Raw genomic sequence first — 20,975 nt, 5'->3', positions numbered from 1 at the left:
CTGGCTAAAGCTTAATACATATGGGTCCTATGAACTAGGCAGATACCAAGGGGGTGTAGGCATGGTGCTCAGGGACGAGGCAGGCAAGGTGCTGCAGCTAACGTGGGAGCCATGTCCTAATAAGTCCGCCTTATATGCGGAAGCGTGGGCAGCAAGATTTGGTCTCCGGTCGGCGGGCAAAGTGAGCCAACTGCACCTCGAGATAGATTCCCGGGAGCTCGCTGAATTCCTGCGAAGTGAGAAGAGCCCTCCGTGGTGCATTAAGAACATAATAGAAGAATGCCAAAGCCTGCTTAGGGAGTGTAGGGAATGGAATGTACTAAATGTATTCAGAGAGGCAAATAGAGCGGCGGACTGGGCAGCCAACCGGGGGAAGGTGGCAGGGGCCACCGGTAAGTTGGATCTTGCTAGCCCGGTTCCCCCAGATCTTTGTACCATTTTGGGCTATGAAAACCCGGGTTAGCTAGCTAGCTCGGGTCTGGCCATTCAGCTCCTTAATTTCAAAAAAAAAAAAAAAAGTCACGCAAGCGGACGCACCGATTTCAGTCAATCTCCTTGCAGCGAATCCCCTGCTGACATGCCATATGCAGCGCACGCCTTAGCGGGCCATGCCTAGCCATGTGGCATCAGCATACGCCGTGTTGCCCATCTAGCCGGTCGCACTGTATTCCTGCAATATATCTATAAACAATTTTTTTAGAAATTCCTATAAATAGAGGGGTACAGGCATTGAAATAAATATCAGAAAAATCCCCAAAAAAATGCCAAAAAAGAGAGAAAGTAGAGACAAGGGAAAGGAAGAAGAAAAAGACAAAAAAAGAAGAAATAAAAGAAGAGAGAGAAAAGAAAGAAGGAAGCTACTATGAGTAGCTAATCATACTAACGTAGCTAGGGGATGCCTCTCCCCTATTTAGGATATATTTAATTTTTTTTAAAATTTATAATTCTAAAATGCTTATATAATTTTAAATATTGATTTATTCTATCGCATGATTTATATATTCCGATAATTATATAGGGCCAGGCAGGAAGCAAACCTACATAAAACAAGAGAAAAGAACAAAAAAGAGGAAGGTGCTACATCGGATCCGACAAGCATAAACCACTGCCAATCAGGGCTCCTAGGGTCAGCTCTATCAAGACTCACAATAGCATGAGTTCCTTTCATGATATAATTCTAATCTCTCTTGACTATTGAGCCACCCCTCTTCTTTGGGATTTTGACCACTTCATTCCCTTTGTCTATATACCTTAATCACATTCACAATCCACCTTCATCTCCATACCCATCCATAACCCTAACATCCACTCCACCTATCACCACCACCATCACCCATGTTATTTCATATTTTCGTCCCCATTGCAGTTCGAATCTGCGAAGGGCGTAAATACGAAAGTTGTAGATCAAGAAGTTACTAATCCACTTAGTTTAGTAATTTTATAACTACCGGAGAATATTTGGCGAATATTTTCCCACAGTTGCATGGACTAATTCCTATAATACATCCTGATCTTGAAGGAATCGTTGCGTAGCCTATCTTTAGTTCGAGAACTTATTAATTGGTATAAGAGCAGGCGAACCTCAGACCTCCATTAATGGTTGAAATAAGGAAGATGACATCAATAAGAAGACCTATGGAGAGCACACCGACAAGGGAAGACTCGATGCATAAAGTTGACTCAATTCAAAAGGATCACAATGATTTCAAGGAATATGTCATGAACCGATTTGATTCGTCATCTCCTTGACAACGATCGGAGTTTCAAGAAGTACCAGCGATGGGACCTCATCGAACCGATACCCCACAGATCCAGTTGCATCATATGAGTGCCAATAATCCCCTCTTACCTATGCCGACACATCATCCCCCACCTCTGTTATAAACCCAAGACCGGCGGTGGTGGAACCCGAGAGGCTTGCGGCACCGGTGTGCTTTGACGATGAGGAGAATTGGCACCTTGAGAATGAGGTTGATCCATATGGAGATGGAGATGGACATGCTCGAGGATTTAGGGAAGGTGATCAACATGCATAAAGGTTTAGACATGAACCAAGGAACTTTCGTGAACCCGACAATGTTATTCGGGGAAGAACCGCATACTTGGACTTTCCTAAATTCCAAGGCGGTGATCCAACGGATTGGGTATTTCAAGTTGAACAATATTTTGATTGTCAAGGTGTAGCGGAAGATGCAAAGGTCCAGATGGCAAGCTTTCATCTCTAGGGAACGGCATTGCATTGGTATAGATCGGTTATTCGTGGTGAAAGATTTACCGGATGGGCTAATTTTTGTAGGAAGATTACACGTAGATTTGGGACAGCGCCATATGTAGATTTTGCTCCCATATTAAGCAAGATGGTTTAGAGGACGACCGTATTGGAGTACCAAGCTGAGTTTGAAAGAGTTAGTAGTCATTGTGAGCAACCTTGGCCCAAACTGACATTAATGAGCACATTTATTTCAGGGCTGCAGGATGAGATTCAGGCAGATGTTCATGCTCTTTATCCTACTACTCTTGAGGAGGCTTTTGAGAAGGCCGCGAGGATATGGCAAAAGCGTAAGGCTCTAAAGATGGTAGCGAAAATCAATTGGGGCAACCAAGATGGGCGGTTTGCACCTAGAACGCCGGCTGGAAATTCTGCAGATTCAAGGACAGCGGCTGCTACTAATGTTAGAGGCACAAGACCCCCCATTCGAACTCTTACACCTGCCTAGGTGGAGGAGCGAAGAGCGAAGGGCCTTTGCTTTCGATGTGATAAGCGTTTCACCCTAGGTCATCGGTGTTCCAAACCGATCGGGAGTGTGATACTCATCGATGGTCTCGAGAAGGATGATGAGCTTGTTGATGATGGAGATTGTCCAGAGGAGGCCATTGAGGTGGGTGTGGAAGAAGATATCCAAGTTGAAATATCGATGCATGCATATTTAGGTACTTCCGCACCGAGGACGTTACGAGTAGAGGACTCGTTAGAAAGCATTATGTGCACATCCTCATTAATTTGGGGAGTACACACAACTTTCGGGATGGTTAGTGAGGAGATTAGGTTTGGATGCCGAACCGACCATGAGATTTGACGTTGCTATTGGAGAAGGCACAAAGCTTAAGGCAGAGAGCTTGTGACGCTGAGTCAGTATATAGGTGCAAGGATATGACATCATTGTGGACTTGTATCTGTTGGCGCTACGAGGAGCGGACATTGTCCTTGGTACTCAGTGGTTACAGAGTTTGTGTCCCGTCACATTTGATTTCCGAAGCATGTGAATGAAATTTAAACAAGGAAATAAAGATGTGCAGCTGGATGGTGTTCGATCTTCGTCAATTCCTACAATGCAGCCTATGGTGGGGCTGCCTTGTGCGTATGATTAAACCTATCTTCTTCAGTTAGGACCAGCAAGAGATGAGCCTCAAACGAGTTCAGGTACTACCATTGAATTATCTAATTTATTAGATAACTTTTCTAGACTGTTTGAAGAGCCATAGGAGTTGCCACTAAGGATAGTGGCAGACCATCGCATAGAGAATGTACCTAGGGCTGCACCGGCGAACGTGAGGCCATATCAGTATCCACATGTGCAAAAAGAAGTTATCTCAAAGATGGTAGCGGAGATGTTAGAGCAATGTCTCATTCAACCAAGTCATAGCTCATACTCATCCCTCGTGCTATTAGTGCGAAAAAAAGGACGGGACATGGGATTTTTGTGTCGACTATCGGGCACTAAATGCTATTACCGTTAAGGACCGGTATCCTATTCTGGTTATCGAGGAGTTGCTGGACGAGCTTGCAGGGGCGACTATATTTAGATAGCTTGACTTGAGGATCGGGTATCATCAAATTAGAGTTCACCCAGCGGATGTGCACAAAACTGCATTTCAAACTCCGATCGGGCATTACAAGTTTCGGGTGATGCTTTTGGTCTCACCAATGCTCCAGCTACCTTTCAAGGTGTCATGAATGATATATTTTGGCCTCTCTTACGAAGGTATTTTGGTATTTTTTGACAATATTTTGGTGTATACATGACTGAATTGGAGCATTGGCGACATTTGGAGTATGTGCTAAATTTGTTGACGCAAAACCAATTGAAGATCAAAAAGTCCAAGTGCTTATGGGGAGTCCTACTACTACCACTGGATTGAGAGGATTTTTGGGGCTGACCGGATATTATCACCGATTCATTGCCAAATATGGCAAGATCGTTACTCCTCTTACTTCTTTGTTAAAGAAGGACTCTTTTATATGGACGGATGAAACCACTTTAACCTTTGAAAAACTAAAAATAGCAATGACGACGGCACCCGTTCTAGCGCTACCGGACTTCACCAAAGAGTTCATTTTGGAATGTGATGCGTCGGGTGTTAGCATAGGAGCTGTACTAATGCAAGGCTTTATCACAAAAATCTCAGCAATTATCTTAGCAAAGTTTTATCACAAAAATCTCAGCAATTATCGACTTATGTGATAAAGATGTCGGTAATTCTGCATGTGGTGACAAAGTGAAGACCTTATTTGATCAGTAGATGATTCATTATATGAACCGATCAAAGGAGTCTTCCATACTTTATGGGACAGCATATACACACTCCGGCATAGCAGAGATGGGTCACAAAATTGTTGGGGTATGATTATGAAATCTAATACAAGAAGGAAACGAAAAATAGAGCGACGGATGCACTATCGCGGCAATCCGATACTGCCGAGCTTGCAGCCTATTCTTCTCCTACCTTTTCCTTCCTTGATGAGCTGAGGTATGCATGTACATCTGACCCAGATATTTTAATGTTGTTGTAGGAGGTGATGGATGATCCGGAGCGCCATCTAGAGTTGGAGAATCAAGGCGGTCTGCTGCTGGACCGTGGATGCATTTGGGTGCCCGCAAATGATGGATTGCGGCAGAAATTATTGGAGCGCTTTCACCAAACTCTAGAGGCTGGTCATGATGGTGTCTTGAGGACTTATGGAGGATATCTCAGAGTTGCACGTTGCCAAGATTGAGGCAGGATGTGAGGAGTTCTTTTCGTGCTTGCGAAGTCTGTCAAAGGGCTAAGGCAACTATATTGAAACCGGCCGGATTACTACAGCCTTTACCTATACCGGACCGTGTTTGGGAAGACATTTCTATAGATTTCATAGAGGGTCTTCCACTAGTATGTGGTTATTCTGTTATCTTTGTGGTGGTTGATAGATTGAACAAGTATCTGCACTTTTCGACATTGTCACATCCCTTTTCAGCCAAGTCGCTAGCTGAAATTTTTGTTAGAGATATTGCTCAGTTACATTGCATTCATATGAAATGTCTGAATAAGAGAGTAAGGTTTTTTTGTAAACCCCCAACGTATTACATTGCTCTTCATATGTATTCCTCATTTCAGTATATGTTGGACAATCGTTACATGGATAGTTTACCCTTTGACAAATAAAACAAAAGGGATGCACCTCTCTGTGGGAATATTACAATAACCATTACCTTTTTTTCATTTTGAGAGTTTCTGTCTCTTTTGTTAGAGCAATTTTAGCTCTAAGGCTATCTTCTTCTCGAAGATGATAAAATTCTCTATGATAAGTTCTCGAACTAAAGATAGGCTACGCAACGATTTCTTCAAGATCTGGATGTATTATAGGAATCAGTCCACGCAACCGTGGAAAATTATTCGTCACATATTCTCCGGTAGTCATAAAATTATGAAACTAAGTGGATTAGATCCGTAAATTTCTTATCTACAACTTTTGTATTTATGCCATTCATAGATTCGAACTGTAACTAAAACAAAAACATGGAATAACGTGGGTGATGGTCGTGGTGATGGGTGGAGTGGATGTTAGGGTTATGGATGGGTATGGAGATGAAGGTGGATTGTGCATGTGATTAAGGGATATAGACAAAGGGAACGAAGTGGTCGAGATCCCAAAGAAGAGGGGTGGCTCGACAATCGAGAAAGATTAGAAGTTAGGAGAAACCTTGCCAACGATAAAGGTGGAAGGATGGTGAAGAGGGAAGAGGGAGATTAGGGTAGATAGATGATAGAGAGGCAAGATATCAATATTCTAACGGCATAATGAATTTGGCTACCATCCACATATATATAGAGGCTAGCCAACAAGTCCTAAAATAATATGTAACCCTAATTCTAAAATATTCCCGCCGATTGCGTTCGAACGCACAAGAGACGTTCTTTGTATGTGCGAACGCGATGTAGGCGTTCTAACGCGGGCGTTCAAACTCGCCCGACCGCGTTCGAACACACAATATGCGTTCTCTGTATTTGTGAACTTGATGCAGGTGTTCGCAAGGGCGTTCGAATGCGACCCCACCTGCGTTCGAATGCGACTTACAGAAATTTTATTTTAATAAAAATAAATAACTAATGCAGTAAGAAAAGATCTTAACTAAATGTATCAGCCCACCACGCTTTCCCCACCTTTCCCTCAAGGTGAAAAGTTGGGAAAATGCTCCAAAATTTCAGTCTCCAACTCTCATGTAGCCTTATCAGATGGCTTGGTCAAGCCACTCTACTAGAATCTCCATCTCCAATCTGGTACTATGTCGTCGTCGGCGTCTAGCAAGTACTCTAACTTGCTCTATGATAGTTAATATCTACATAATTATGTCTAGATAAATTAATCTCTATTTAGTAGTTTGATCTCCTCTTGCATCATCACCTTCAGATACATTGTCAACCTTGGACTAGACTAAATAGAACTAGTTATAAGTGATAAAAAAAAGTCGATAAAATTGCTTTAGATTTTCTTCCATATTATAATACTAAATCATCCAATTTTGGGGTTTGAGATATGAAATTTCTAAATTGAGTTATAAATATTGGATTTAAAATCAGATAAAATCTAAATAGTTTGAAAGAGCCTCGATGCCTAGTCACTCTCTTTTCTCAATTTATCTTACTTGCTTATTGTGTTTATTTAATTTTTTAAAACAAAGTAATCTATTTGGTACTTGTTTCTATCCTTTCAGTGTATTCTTTGCCACCATCTCCTTGTGGATTTGACAACCCTACTATATACTATAAATGGCCACGGTACTTGTAGGGTATTTTTGAGCATTAGTCAAATTTTGGCTTCGTTGCTAGAGAGATAGTTCAAAAAAATGTTAAAAAGATATTTGATATATATGTATATATATATTAAAAAACATATTCTTTTTACCTTTACTTTTTAGTTATTATTATTATAACCATTTTCTTTTCTTTTTTAATTTACATAACAGTATTTATTTTCAGTCATTTATTTTATAATGGTTCCACTACTAGGACATATCAGTGTTTATTTTCAATCATTTATTTTATATTGGTACCATTACTAGGACATATCAGTGCCTTTTTCAGTCATTTACTTTATACTGATTTCGTTACCGTTACATATCAGTATTTTTTTTTAGTCATTTATTTATACTGGTTCCATTATTGGAACATATAAGTGCCTATTCTTTATAGGCTTTTAGTTTACATTTTGTCTTTTACTTCCTTCACTTTCTGTTATGTATATTCTTGTCAACTCTCTTTTTTTGTTTATACTTTTTGTCTTACTCTTCTTACGCTTTGTTTTCCAGCAAAAAAGAGTTGAGATATCTTATAGTTAATGTAAAGGTATAGGGACGAGTTAGGTAGATATGCTAAAAGGCCTATAATACAATTTTTAGAAGCACAACATATCTCTATTATGAGTAAACATTCTGACCAATCTCCTATCATGAGTGAACATGCTTTACAATCAGGTTGGAAGAACCATCCCAACTTTAGTTGGAAAATGGGCAACAAGCTCAGCAGCAACCTATATCTCAGTCGCCACAACAATATCGCCCTTATTCTGCATCCTACCAACCTCAACCCTTTTTAAGGAATCCTTTAGAATGAACTATGCATTTATTCATATAGGCACATAATAAAATGAATTAGTGACGAATCATTAATCACATAGGTTGCTAATAAACAAAAAGACTTTGAGAGTCACTTGTCTATGTTGACAAACTCTTTAAATGTTTATGATAGGGGTAAATTTTCATCCTAGGCTCAAAACAACCCTTAGGATCAACATATGGCCCACACTTTTAGCCCAGACCTAAACAACCTAAAGAATGTAAATGTAGCACTTATCCAAAGTGGTAAAACTTTATAGGTTATCGAGGTATCCAACACACCTGAGGACATTGTAGAAGGTCCTAATGATGAGGTTAAATAAACGTCGATAGAACCTGAAATCACAAAGGCCTCTGTTAGGATACCTTTTCCAGAAGCTTTGAAATCCAAATTAAGGGTATTGGATCCTAGCAATGAAATCTTAGAGAACCTTAGGTAGATCAAAATTAATCTTCTCCTTTTGCATATAATCAAGCAAGTACCTACATATGCAAAGATTCTTAAAGACTTACGCACCATTAAACAGAAGCATAATATCAAAAAGACTGTCTTTCTGACTGAGCAAGTTAGTGATGTACTTGAACATGAGATTCCACCTAATATAAGAATCCCGGATGTCCCACCATTACTTGTATTATAGGGGAGCAAGAGTTTGGGCAAGCCTTACTTGATTTTGGAGCAAGTATAGATCTTCTGCCTTATTCGTTTTACTTGCAATTAGAGTTAGGAGAGATCAAACCCACGTTAGTAGTACTTTAACTAGCTGACAGATCTATGAAAAAAACTAATAGTGGTAGTTGAAGATGTTTTAATCCAAATTGAAAATTTTTATTATCATATTGATTTTCTAGTATTAAATAATCAATATGTAGTTAACTTCACTTCACAAATTCCAATCATTTTAGGTAGACCATTTCTTGCTACTGCCAATGTTATTATTAATTGTAGGAATGGATTGTTAAAATTATTTTTTGGTAACATGACCTTAGAGGTTAACATTTTCAGAATTGGCAAACAACCATTTGACAATGCAACATACTTTTCTACTTAACACTCTTATAGAAGAGTTGGTTGTTGCGTCATGTAGAACTGATCTCCTTGATTATCTTTTGGTAAATTCTAATTTCAGGGGCATCTATAATGAAAATGCAGCTCGTAATGATAGCTAGTTGCCTATCACATCTCGCATTCATGAAATGAAATATTGGAAACCAAGGTTTGAGGAGCTTCCTATCATACTAGCAAATCTAAGTATGGAAGTTCCTAAAATGGAGCTCAAACCTTTGCCAAAAGGGTTAAAGCATATTATTTTTAGGAACAGGGAACTCATTTCCTGTTATAATTTCTTCCAAGTTAACCTCGTCCCAAAGCAGGCGATTAATTCAAATATTAAGAAAACACAAATCTGCCATTCAATGGACTCTAGCAAATGTATGAGGTATTAGTCTTTTGATTTGTTTTCATAGGATTCATATGGAAGCAAGGGCTTACCCTCATAGATATCCACAGTGTAGACTTAATCGCACCATGAAAGAGGTAGTGAAAACTGAAGTCATAAAATTATTAGATGTAGATATCATCTATCCTATCTCTAATTGTAAATTAGGAAGTCCTATCCAAATGGTCCCTAAAAAGACAGGGATCACTGTAAAAACAAATGAGTTACGAGAATCCATTTCCACTAAACTCGTGATTGAATGACTAATGCACATTGACTATAGAAAGTTAAATGCCGTAACAAGAAAGGATCATTTTCTACTTCCTTTTCTTAACTAATTTTACAAAGTGTGGTTGACCATCTGTTTTACTGTTTCCTTGATGGCTACTCTGGTTAGTATCAAATAGAGATTTATTTCGAAGACTAGGATAAAACCATATTTACATATCCTTTTGGGATTTTTGTATTTTGTAGGATGTTGTTTGACCTATGTAATGCACCTACTACTTTTCAAAGATGCATGTTAAGTATGTTTAGTGATATGGTTGAGAAATGTATGGAAGTATTTATGAATGACTTGACTATTTTTGGAGACTCTTTAGACATATGTTTATCAAATTTAGAAAGAGTTTTAGCTCGCTGTGAGGAAAATAGCCTTGTGCTTAATTGAGAGAAGTGTCATTTTATGGCATCTTCTAACATAGTATTGAGACATATAGTGTCTTCCAAAAGATTAGAGATCGATCAATCCAAGATAGAACTGATCTTGAAGTTTCCTACACCAAAGGCTATCAAAAATATTTGAGTGGACTTAACTTGTCAAGAAGCCTTCAAAACACTAATTGGCAAGTCGACTTCTTCACTTATTGTTCAATCACCTGTTTGGAGTCTTCCTTTTAAAATTATGGGTGACGCAAGTGACTAAGCCATATGGATGGTGTTAGGACAACGACAAGAGGAAAAACACTTGAATAGTGCTCAGATGAACTATACAACTTCTAAAAAGGAACTACTAGCAATAGTGTTTGCGTTAGATAAACTTTGTGTTTATTCGATTGGATCCCCTATCATCATATTTACTGATTATTCAGCCCGTAAATTCCCTCTTATGAAGAAGGGTGCTAAGGCAAGATTGATTAGATGGATCATGATTCCACAAGAATTTAATCTAACAATTAAAGATAAAAAGCTTGTAGAAAATGTAGTAGCCGATCATCTCTCTAGGTTAACATTTGAGGAAACCACTAGTGAACAACCAATTTAGGATATCTTTTCTGACGAGCATTTATTTTCTATCACTCGCCTGCCATGGTTTGCCCATATTGTTAATTATTTGGCAATAGGTGAAATACATTCTAACTGCGTACACAAGATAAACGTAAGTTTTTTGGTCGAGGTTAGGAACTTCTATTGGGACGATCCTTATCTTTTTAAGTACTATCCTAACCTAATTATAAGACATTGCATACCCAATGATAAAATCTTGAGTATCTTAAAAATTTATCATTCACAAACTTGTGGAGGCCACTTTTCTATAAAGAAAATTACTGCAAAAATATTGCATTGTGGATTTTATTGGCCAACTTTATTCAATGAAACAAACAACTTTTGTAGAGCCTGTGAGTGATGCCTCAAATTAGGAGCAGTGTCCCAATGCATGATGCCATTAAACCCAATCCAAGTGATTGAGATTTTTTAATATTGGGGAATAGATTTATAGGACCGTTTCCACCATCATTTGGTCATCTTTATATTCTTGTAGCAGTGGATTATGTATCCAAATGGGTTGAAGCTATAGTATGTAGAAATAATGATCATATTACTATTGTCAAGTTTTTAAAAGAAAATATTTTTTCACATTTTGGGACACCATGAGTGACTATTAGTGATCAAGGCTCTCATTTTTGTAATCGTCCATTTGAAGGTTTGATGCTTAAATATGGTTTTATTCATAAAATCTCTACATCTTATCACCCACAAACAAATGAGCAACCAGAGCTTGCCAATAGGGAGATCAAACATATCTTGATAAAAATAATTAATCTGATATGATTCGGACTTCACCGATGTCGTCTCGAGCATGGATTCACTTTAGGGGTGTCTTTATTTCTTGTTTTAATGTTTAATTCCTAAAAATATAAGTTTTCTATAAGTCATGTTCGAATGCGAGCTGAGTGCATTCAAACGCAGTTGTGAATGCCTGCATCACGTCTAGAGAGTGTGAATTGTGCGTTCGAACGCGCTGTGAACGCCTGTATCGCGTTCGCAAATCTAGAGAAGTGGAAAACAGGTGCGTTCGAACGTCTACAGCGCGTTCGAACGTCTACATCGCGTTCGCAAATCCATCAAAAAGCGAACTAGGTGCGTTCGAATGCAAGCAGGCGCGTTTAAACGCGGTCGGCGATAATGTACTGTTTAGGATTAATTTTGAATTATTTGGTTAGCCTCTAAACGATGTGGCCCTCTCCTCCCCCTAGTCCCTTAGGGGTGGCCCTCTCCTCCCCCTTCTTTCAATCTATCCAACACTTGCCCTAACCCTTCCATCAACCATAACCCTTCCACCACCACTTTTCACCGGTGCCACCCCATTAACGTCGGTCCACTCCCAACCACCATCATATAGGATCTCGTGCCTCCATCCACGGATCCTGATCAAACCCCTTGATGTTCGTCTACTAATCGGATGATATCTCGAGATCCCCAATTTGATCTGCCTAAAACTTAATTTGTTGGAAAGATCTTTTCCGGGGCTACAACATATCCAGAGTTCACATCGATCCGACGGTCGTATCTTTTGGGATCTATTTATAAAGTTACGTACTAGAATTAGTCCAGATCTGAGAATTGGAAGAGATTGAACATTAGTCAAAAGGGGAGATCGTATCATAATCCTAATTGTGAGGATTGGTCTTTGTGGCTTACTAATACACTTTGGGTATACGTACTACATGTAAAATAATTTTAGGTACGCGTCCCTATAGACTTGGTTTTGGTAAATCTTGTCACCTTTCGATAGAGCTCGAATGTAAAGCATATTGGGCTATAAAAGTTTCAACTTTAACCTGATTGAAGTAGGTAATGTACACAAACTCCAAGTAACTGAGTTGGAAGAGTTGCATACTGATGCTTATGAAAACTCTAAAATATCAAAAGACAAGATGAAAGCCTTCCATGACAAGAGAATAGTGAAAAAACAACTGTATAGGATCAACAAGTTCTTTTGTATGACTCTAGACATCCTGACAAATTGAGATCTAGGTAGAATAGACCCTTCATCGTGAAGTGCATCTTTAAAAATGGCGCAATAAAAGTAGAAGATCTTAAAGATGGGTGTATATTCAAAGTCAAATAATATATATATAATAATAATTGAGTAATGTCATACCAAGTAAACTCAATCTCGCCACCTCAAGAAGCGATAAGATTTGAGTCAAAAGATAAGGTTATTCAACATTAGGAATGCTTCATTAATTCTACTAAAGTACAGATAACCCTCTCGTGAAGCGGAAAGTGTTCGTGGGATGATAGGATTGAAAAACAAGAAAAAAGTTAAAATTTAAGAATGAATTTAAAGGTTTACCTAAAAGAAGGTAGAAGTCTCTTATTCATATGACAAACTTTTGAGCACATCAGTTATCTATTACGATCCAACCACATGGGTTAAGTCGAATCAAGTCGAGTCGAGTCAAGTTAGTTAGTTAGCTTTATCTTACTGTTTGAATTTCAAATAAATCGGATAATCCACATGTGGATCTATCATGGTTCGATGTCCTCTTCCCGATCTGGATCGGTTGCAGGTAAGCAGCTCGCGCAGCCAAGGGAAAATATTCACCATATATTCTACTGTAGTCAAAATGTTACGAAACTAGGGGGTGGTCGATCCATAACTTCCTAATATATGTTTTTGGTATTTATGCCTTTCACATATTATGACCACAATTGGGATGAAAATATATAAAAGTGGGAATGATGGTGGTGGTGACGGGTGGTGGTGATGATAAGATTAGGAATGATAATGGAGATGAGGGTGGATGGTTTGTGAGTTTAGGGGATAAGAATGAAGGGGGAGAAGGGGCTGAGATCCCAAGAAGAAGGGAGGACTCAGCATACAAGGGAGGTTAGAAGATCACCGATGTCGAGATGGCGCATGGCTAGGGCTTGAATGAAGGGAAGAAAAATTAGGGTAGAGAGACAAGAGAGAGGATAGAATTCAATATTCATTCATCATAATCTTTTTGATTGATATCCACACCTTAAGAAGCTAACCAAACAAGCCAAAAATGATAATTATTAACCCTAGAAATAGTGAATTCTCATCAATCGCGTTCGAACGGGGTTAAGCGCAATCGAACATGTATTTCATATTATTTTAGGACTTGTTGGCTAGCCTCTATAAATATGTGGATGGCAGCCAATTTTATTATGCTATTGGATTATTAATTTCTTGCCTCTTATATTCTCTCTAGACTCTCTCCCTCCTCCCTCTTTACCATCTTTCCATATCTATCGTTGGTAAGGTTTCTCTTAACTTCTAATCTCCCTCGATTGTCGAGCCACCCCTCTTCTTTGAGATTTGGACCACATTGTTCTCTTCGTCTACTTTCCTTAATCACATCCACCATCCACCTTCATCTCCATACCCATCCATAATCGTAGCATCCACTCCACCTGTCACCACCACTATCACCCACGTTATTTCATATTTTTGTCCATGCTTTAGTTTGAATCTGTGAAGGGCATAAATATGAAATTTGTAAATCAGGAAGTTATAGATCTAACCCAATTTGTTTCATAATTTTTTAACTATCGGAGAATATCTGAAAAATATTTTTCCATAGTTGTGTGGACTGATTCTTGTAATATACTCAGATCTTGAAGGAATAGTTGCGTAACTTATCTTTGGTTCCAGATCTTACCAAAGTGGTATCAGAGCTTAACAATTTGGTATCAGAGCTTAACAAATTAGTATCAGAGCCAAGTTAACCTCAGACCTCTATTAATGGTTGAAACAAGGAAGATGACATCAACAAGGAGACCTATGGAGAGCACACCGACAAGGGAGGACTCAATCAACGAAGACCCTAACCGTGAGGTCAATTCCTTTGGAGTGACCACGGTAGGACCGAGTCAACCAACGTCCATGAGTGTGAATATGGATGAACTTAGGGGCATGTTCCATACATTGATGCATAGAGTTGACTCAATTCAAAAGGATCACAATGATTTCAAAAAATATGTCATAAGCCGATTTGATTCGTTATCTCCTCGATAGCGATCGGAGTTTCAAGAAAGACCAGCGATAGGACCTCATCGAACTGATATCCCACAGGTCCAGGTGCATCATGTGAGTGTCAATGATGTGTCAGGTGTTGGCATAGGAGCTGTAATTATGCAAAGAAGACATCCTATGGTCTTTCTTAGTAAGGCTTTCTCATAAAAATCTCAGCAATTATTGATTTATGAGAGAGAGATGTTGGTAATTCTACATGCAGTGACCAAGTGGAGCCTTATTTGATCGATAGATGATTTATTATCCGAATCGATCAAAGTAGCCTTCCATACTTTATGGGATAGCGTATACACACTATGGCATAGCAGCGATGGGTCACAAAATTGCTGGGATATGATTACGAAATCCAATACAAGAAGGGAACGGAAAATAGAGCGGCGAATGCACTATCGCACCAACTCGATACCGCCTAGCTTGCAGCCTATTCTTTTCCTACCTTTCCCTCCTGGACGAGCTGAGGTATGCATGTACATCCGACCCAAATATTTTGAGATTTTTGTAGGAGGTGATGGATGATCCGGAGCGTGATACGATCTCCCCTTAGTCTAAGGTTCGATCTCTTCCAATTCTTTGATCTAGACTAGATCTGGCACGAAACTTTAAAATAAGATCTTGAGATATGCCGCCATTGGATCGATGTGAAATTTGGATAGGTTGTAGCCCCAGAAAAGAGATTTCCAATAAATTAAGTTTCAACCAAATTAGATGTGGGGATCTCAAGATATCGTCCGATTAGTGGACAAACATTAGGGTGATCTATTTAGGATCCGTGAATGGAGGCATGAGATCCAAGGATGATGGTGGTTGGAGGTCGACCGGCATTTGTGGGATGGCACCGGTGAAAAGTGGTGATGGAAAGGTTATAGTTGATGGAAGGGTTAGGGCAAGTGTTGGATAGATTGAAAGAAGGGGAAGGAGAGGGCCACCCCTAAGGGTCTAGGGTCTAGGGTGATTAGTCGAGGGAGATTAGAAGCGGCGTCGTCGGGGATTGAGAGAATGAGAGCGAAGAAGACGAATGAGGCAAGGCAAAACTCAATTCTTCAATAATAATTTTTTGGTTGCCATCCACATCCCTTTTAGAGGCTAACCAAACAACTCAAATTTAACCCTAAATAATACAATTTCGCTGACCGCGTTTGAACGTGCCCGACCGCGTTCAAACGCGCCCGACCACATTCGAACGCACCGAGTTCGCTATTCTCTGGATTTGCGAACGCGATGCAAGCATTCGAATGCGCGATCGAACGCGCCTGTTTCCCACTTCTCTGGATTTGTGAACACGATGCAGGCATTCACAGTGCGTTCGAATGGGGCATTCGAATGCACAATGCACATTCTCACAACCCGTTCACAACAGCTTCACAACCGCGTTCATAACCGCATTCAAACGCACTCCACCGCGTTCGAACGCGACTTACAGAAAACTTATTTTTTTGAAATTTGAACATTGAAACAAGAAACAAAGATACTCCTAAAGTGAATCTAAGCTCAAGATGACATCGGTGAAGTTCGAATTATATCAATCCACCACGCTTCCGCAACCTTGTCCTCAAGGTTTGAAATTTGGGAAGCGATCCAGGATATCTGACTCTAGCTCCCATGTAGACTCGTCAGTTTGCCCAGCTACTCAATCAGCACTTCAGTCTCCAATCTGGATCCATAGCGTTTTCTCCTACGGCCTAAGATTCAGACTAATTCAATGGGGCCATCTTCCTCCATTGGTTCGAATAAGGCTGAACCCACCACATGGTTAGGCCCGATCTGGGCCTTCAATGCCGATACATGGAAGGCCGGATGTATCCTGGTTCCTTCAGGTAGGTCCAACCGGTAAGCTACTAGACCGATTCGTTGTAGCACTCGGTACGGACCATAGTACTTGTAACCCAACTTTTGGTTCAAAATTGGCCTCAATGTGGATTGCCGGTACGGTTGAGCTCGAACGGACACCAATTGATCCACTTCAAACTCTTGCTCACGCCGGCCTTTGTCATGAGTCTGCTTCATGTGATTTTGGGCTGTTGCTTGGTGCATATGGAGCCGTCTCAAGGTTTCATCTCGATCAGCAAGTTCCAAGTCAAGCTCGGTCCTATCCGCCGCCGCGAGTCTATCATAGGCACGCAAGACAAGGGGGAGTGCGCCCATAAACCGCCTCAAAGGGGGTCATGCCGATGCTAGAGTGATGAGCGGTATTATATGACCACTCAGCCCAAGAAAGGAATTTGGCCTAATCCTTTGGTCGGTCCGCCACAAAGCATCGCAAGTATTGTTCCAATCCATGATTCACCACCTCGGTTTGTCCATCCATCACAAGTATTGTCCCCCTTCTAAGGGCAGAAAGCTCAAAAAGTTTGCTAGCTAGATACGACGAGCAGGTCTGATGAACTTAGGCTTCTCGGGCCCTGCTTACACGTGGTCCAATAGAAGGGTTCCCTGTGACCTAATCAGAGCAAGGCTTGATTGTGTGCTTGTCTCACCGGATTGGAGCACCCTATTCCACTCTGCTGGGGTCTTTCACCTCCCTGCCATCGCAAGTGATCAAACCCCATCCTCTTACGTATAGATCCACTGATGAGTAGGCAAAGACGCAGATTCCGCATGGAGAATTGGTGGTTTACGATGGAATACTTCACTAAGTGCTGCAAGGAGGCTTGGCTGCAGTGCTACAGCTGTAGTTGTTCACTCTCCTCCAACCTGTGTGCTCTCACGGAGAAAGATTAAAGCTGGGCAAAGGAAAAAGGTAGTAACCCAAAGGAGAGAATATGTGCTATTGAAAGAGAAATTCTACAACTCCAGACTAGTCCAAAACGTGAGGAGGACTAGGCTCGGGAACGAGTGCTTCGCTGCATGCACGATAATTTGCTCCGATAGGAAGAGAAATTCTGGCACCAGCGTTCTAGGATACGATGGCTAGCTTGGGGAGATCGAAACACCAAATTTTTTCATGCTACTGCTACTGCTCGCAAAAGAAGAAACAAGATAGATGATCTCAAGCTGGGTGATGGACAGTGGACTCACTATCAAAAGAAGATAAAGAAAGCCTTTGTTAATCACTTCAGGGAGACATTCGCTACTACAAACCCTTCCTCTCTCCTCAATCACCACTTGGTCAACTGCATAGACTGGCCTAAAATAGACCTGATGGCAGCGGCAGGGCTCAGTACCACCCCTTTAAATGAGGAGATTGGATCTATCCTAAAGAGCCTGGCTCCAGACCGAGCTATAGGCCCTGATGGTATCAATGCTAGGTCTTTCCAGATGCATTGGTCTGACCTGCGACCTACCATTTGTGACTCTGTGAGATGCTTCTTCTCTACCAGAAGGATGGACAAGGCTTTGAACAGATCCAACATAGTCCTCATTCCGAAGAATGAAGCCCTGGAAACTGTTAGTGATTTTTGACCTATAAGCCTCTATAATACCACTTACAAAGTAATTGCCAAACTCATTGCCACGAGAATGAAACCTCTGCTGAACTCTTTGATCTCGGAGGCTCAAAATGCCTTCATACTCGGGAGGCAGATTGTTGACAACCTGGTTCTACCCAAGAGGTGGTGAGATTTCTAAAGAACACTCAAAGCAAGTCAGGGATGTTTATCATCAAAGCAGACCTCTCTAAAACTTTTGATCGGATGGAGTGGAAGTTCATTAGTGACTCCTTGAGGATCTTTAGATTCCCTGATAATTTCATTGCCTTAATTCATGCTTGCATCTCCTCCACTTCTTTAGCAGTGGAAATAAATGGTTGTGCTGACGGGTACTTTTCTCCTACTAGGGGCATATGGCAAGGGTGCCCTCTATCGCCCTACTTATTCATCATTGGCTCTAAAGTCTTATCTTTGCTCCTGGAGCATGAGATGAGGATGAACAGGCTTAGAGGCATCAAGATTGCTAAGAATGCACCTCCTATCTCACACATGATGTTTGCTGACGAGCTACTCCTGTTCGAGAGAGCAAAGATGGAGGTTACCTGCCTAAAGAACTGCATTGGCCTGTACTGTGATTGGTCTAGACAAGCTATCAATTTTAATAAGTCAGCAATACATTTCAACTCGAGGATAGAGGCGAGCAAGAAGATGGTGGACCTTAGTATACTCAATGTGAAAAACATGGATATGCAAGATAGATACTTAGGCAACACTTTGCTTCTTTCGAAATCTAAAGTGGAGGCTTTTAGTTTCATCATCAACAATTCCAAGCAAAGGCTAGATGGGTGGAAATCTAAACATCTATCGCATGCAGGTCGGTTAGTCCTCATCAAGTTGGTACTCAGTGCAATACCATCATACTACATGTCGTCAATCTTGTTCCCAAAGAAACTGCTCGACAAGCTGACTACAGTTATCAAAGACTTTTGGTGGGGGGTTTGATTCAGCTAAAAGGAGTGTCTACCTCAAAAGTTGGGATAGCATTTGTAAGGCAATGAAGAGTGGAGGCATGGGAGTTAGAAGATTGCTCCACGTTAATCAAGCGCTTGTTGCTAAGCTAGTATGGAGGATGATATCAAAGCCTTACTCTCTCTGGGGTAGGGTGTTAAAAGCTAAATACTTCCCATCTACTCCACTCTGGCAAGCCAAGATGAAGCAAAGGAGTTCATGGGTCTGGAACTCAATTGTGGGAGTCAAGGACTGGGTCAGGCAAGGTGCCCGCTGGATTATTGGAGATGGGGAATCCATCATCATAAAGGATGATCCATGGATCCCTCAATTTGATTTGGACGCAATAACCCTTCCAAATGGGATAACTCATGTGAAGCACCTGCTGCATAAGGATGGATGGAAGGAGGAGCTTATCAGAGCAATGTTTCCCACTAAGATAGCAACCACTATACCCAACATATCATTGGGTCCAGCCTCTCTATCTTCGCAGGACAAGCTTATTTGGAGAGACACTCCGTCCGGTGTTTACTCGGCAGGCTCCTTCTATAAGAAGCGTTGTACCAATGATGGAGCTAGCTCATCTAATCAAAGCACCGCTAACAAAATCTAGCAACTGATAAGGCACAAAAATAGCTCTATACCTCGGGTGAAGACATTCATTTGGCGATGCATAGTTGGCGCGCTCTTGGTGGCTGTTGCTATGAACAAGCGGATGCCGTTGGTGGACGATACCTACCTAGTGTGCAAATCTGTGAAGGAAACTGTTGAGCACTTGCTGTTGGGCTGTAACGTGGTAAGGGCGATTTGGTTCGCCTCAAGGCTGGGATTTAGATTGGATAGCTGCCCACGAAGTCTGGAGGATTGGATGCTAGCTACCAAGAGCAATCTCATGTTCGACCAGCTCACATATGCATTTACACTAATGTGGGCCATCTAGAAAGCAAGGAACAACTTGGCTTTCAGGTGAGAAGAGGTTGAACCAAGAAGAACAATGGACGAGGCAGATCGGCTGTGGAAGCCCAACCATGACTCCAGTGATCATGACGCCAACACCACTGATCAGATGGAGGATCAACTAGCTCGGCCTTTGGAGGGTGACCTTACATGTTGGGTGGATGTTGCATGGAAAGGGGGACATACTGCTGGGATTGGTACACTCTCTATAGGTTTCCAATAGGATTTTGCACTGCCAAATCTATCTTCCTACGGCATTGTGAAAGTGCACCGGTGGGAGAAGCCTCATCGCTACTGGAACGATTAAAGGAGATAGCAAACCAGGCAGCAAGGAACACCTGTTGGTTCTTCAGTGACTCTCAGATTGTCGTTAATACGGTCAATGGTGAAGCTACAGATACGAATTGGACAATCCTTAGGGTAATTCAAGAATGTACTAGGATAGCTTCCACCCTATCTCATGTGCAGGTGTGCTATACTAATAGGAGCAATAATACCCTTGCTCATCACTTAGCTAGGCTGGCTGGCCATAAAACACTTTGTAAAATCTGGGACGAATTGCCGTCGGGTGTAAATGGCGCTCTTGGGCTGAATGAAAACTTCTAGTCTACGGACTATTATTCAAAAAAAAAAAAACATGGCTATCACATTAACTTAATCATAGAGCGAAATTAAGCCTCCAAAATTACTTGGGGACAAATCAAAACATCAATTTTATTAAAATAGAATCAAATCAAGTCTCTAAAATTCTAAAATCGTATATAAACATGGAAATTCACAAAATCAATAGTTCTAAAACTATTGTTATTTAACTTCAAAAGTGATATTTGAGGAGCAAGATAACTGTGAGGAAATTAGAAATAATTTTTTGAAATGGACAAAATATTCTACTTTTTGTTTTATGCATCGGGTGCATGTTAAATTAAAGTTAACACTGAATGTTGCTCGGTATTTTTAAGTAAATATGAGACTTCATTTACAAATAATGGAAAAGAAAACTCACTCCATTTATTGCTCAGAGTACTGTTCCAGATAACTCAGTGGT

The sequence above is a fragment of the Typha latifolia genome, chromosome 1, assembly GCF_019914945.1.
Source record: "Typha latifolia isolate L0001 chromosome 1, TyphaL0001v2, whole genome shotgun sequence".
Taxonomy (NCBI): Eukaryota; Viridiplantae; Streptophyta; class Magnoliopsida; order Poales; family Typhaceae; genus Typha; species Typha latifolia.
Note: the sequence above shows the minus strand (reverse complement) of the source record.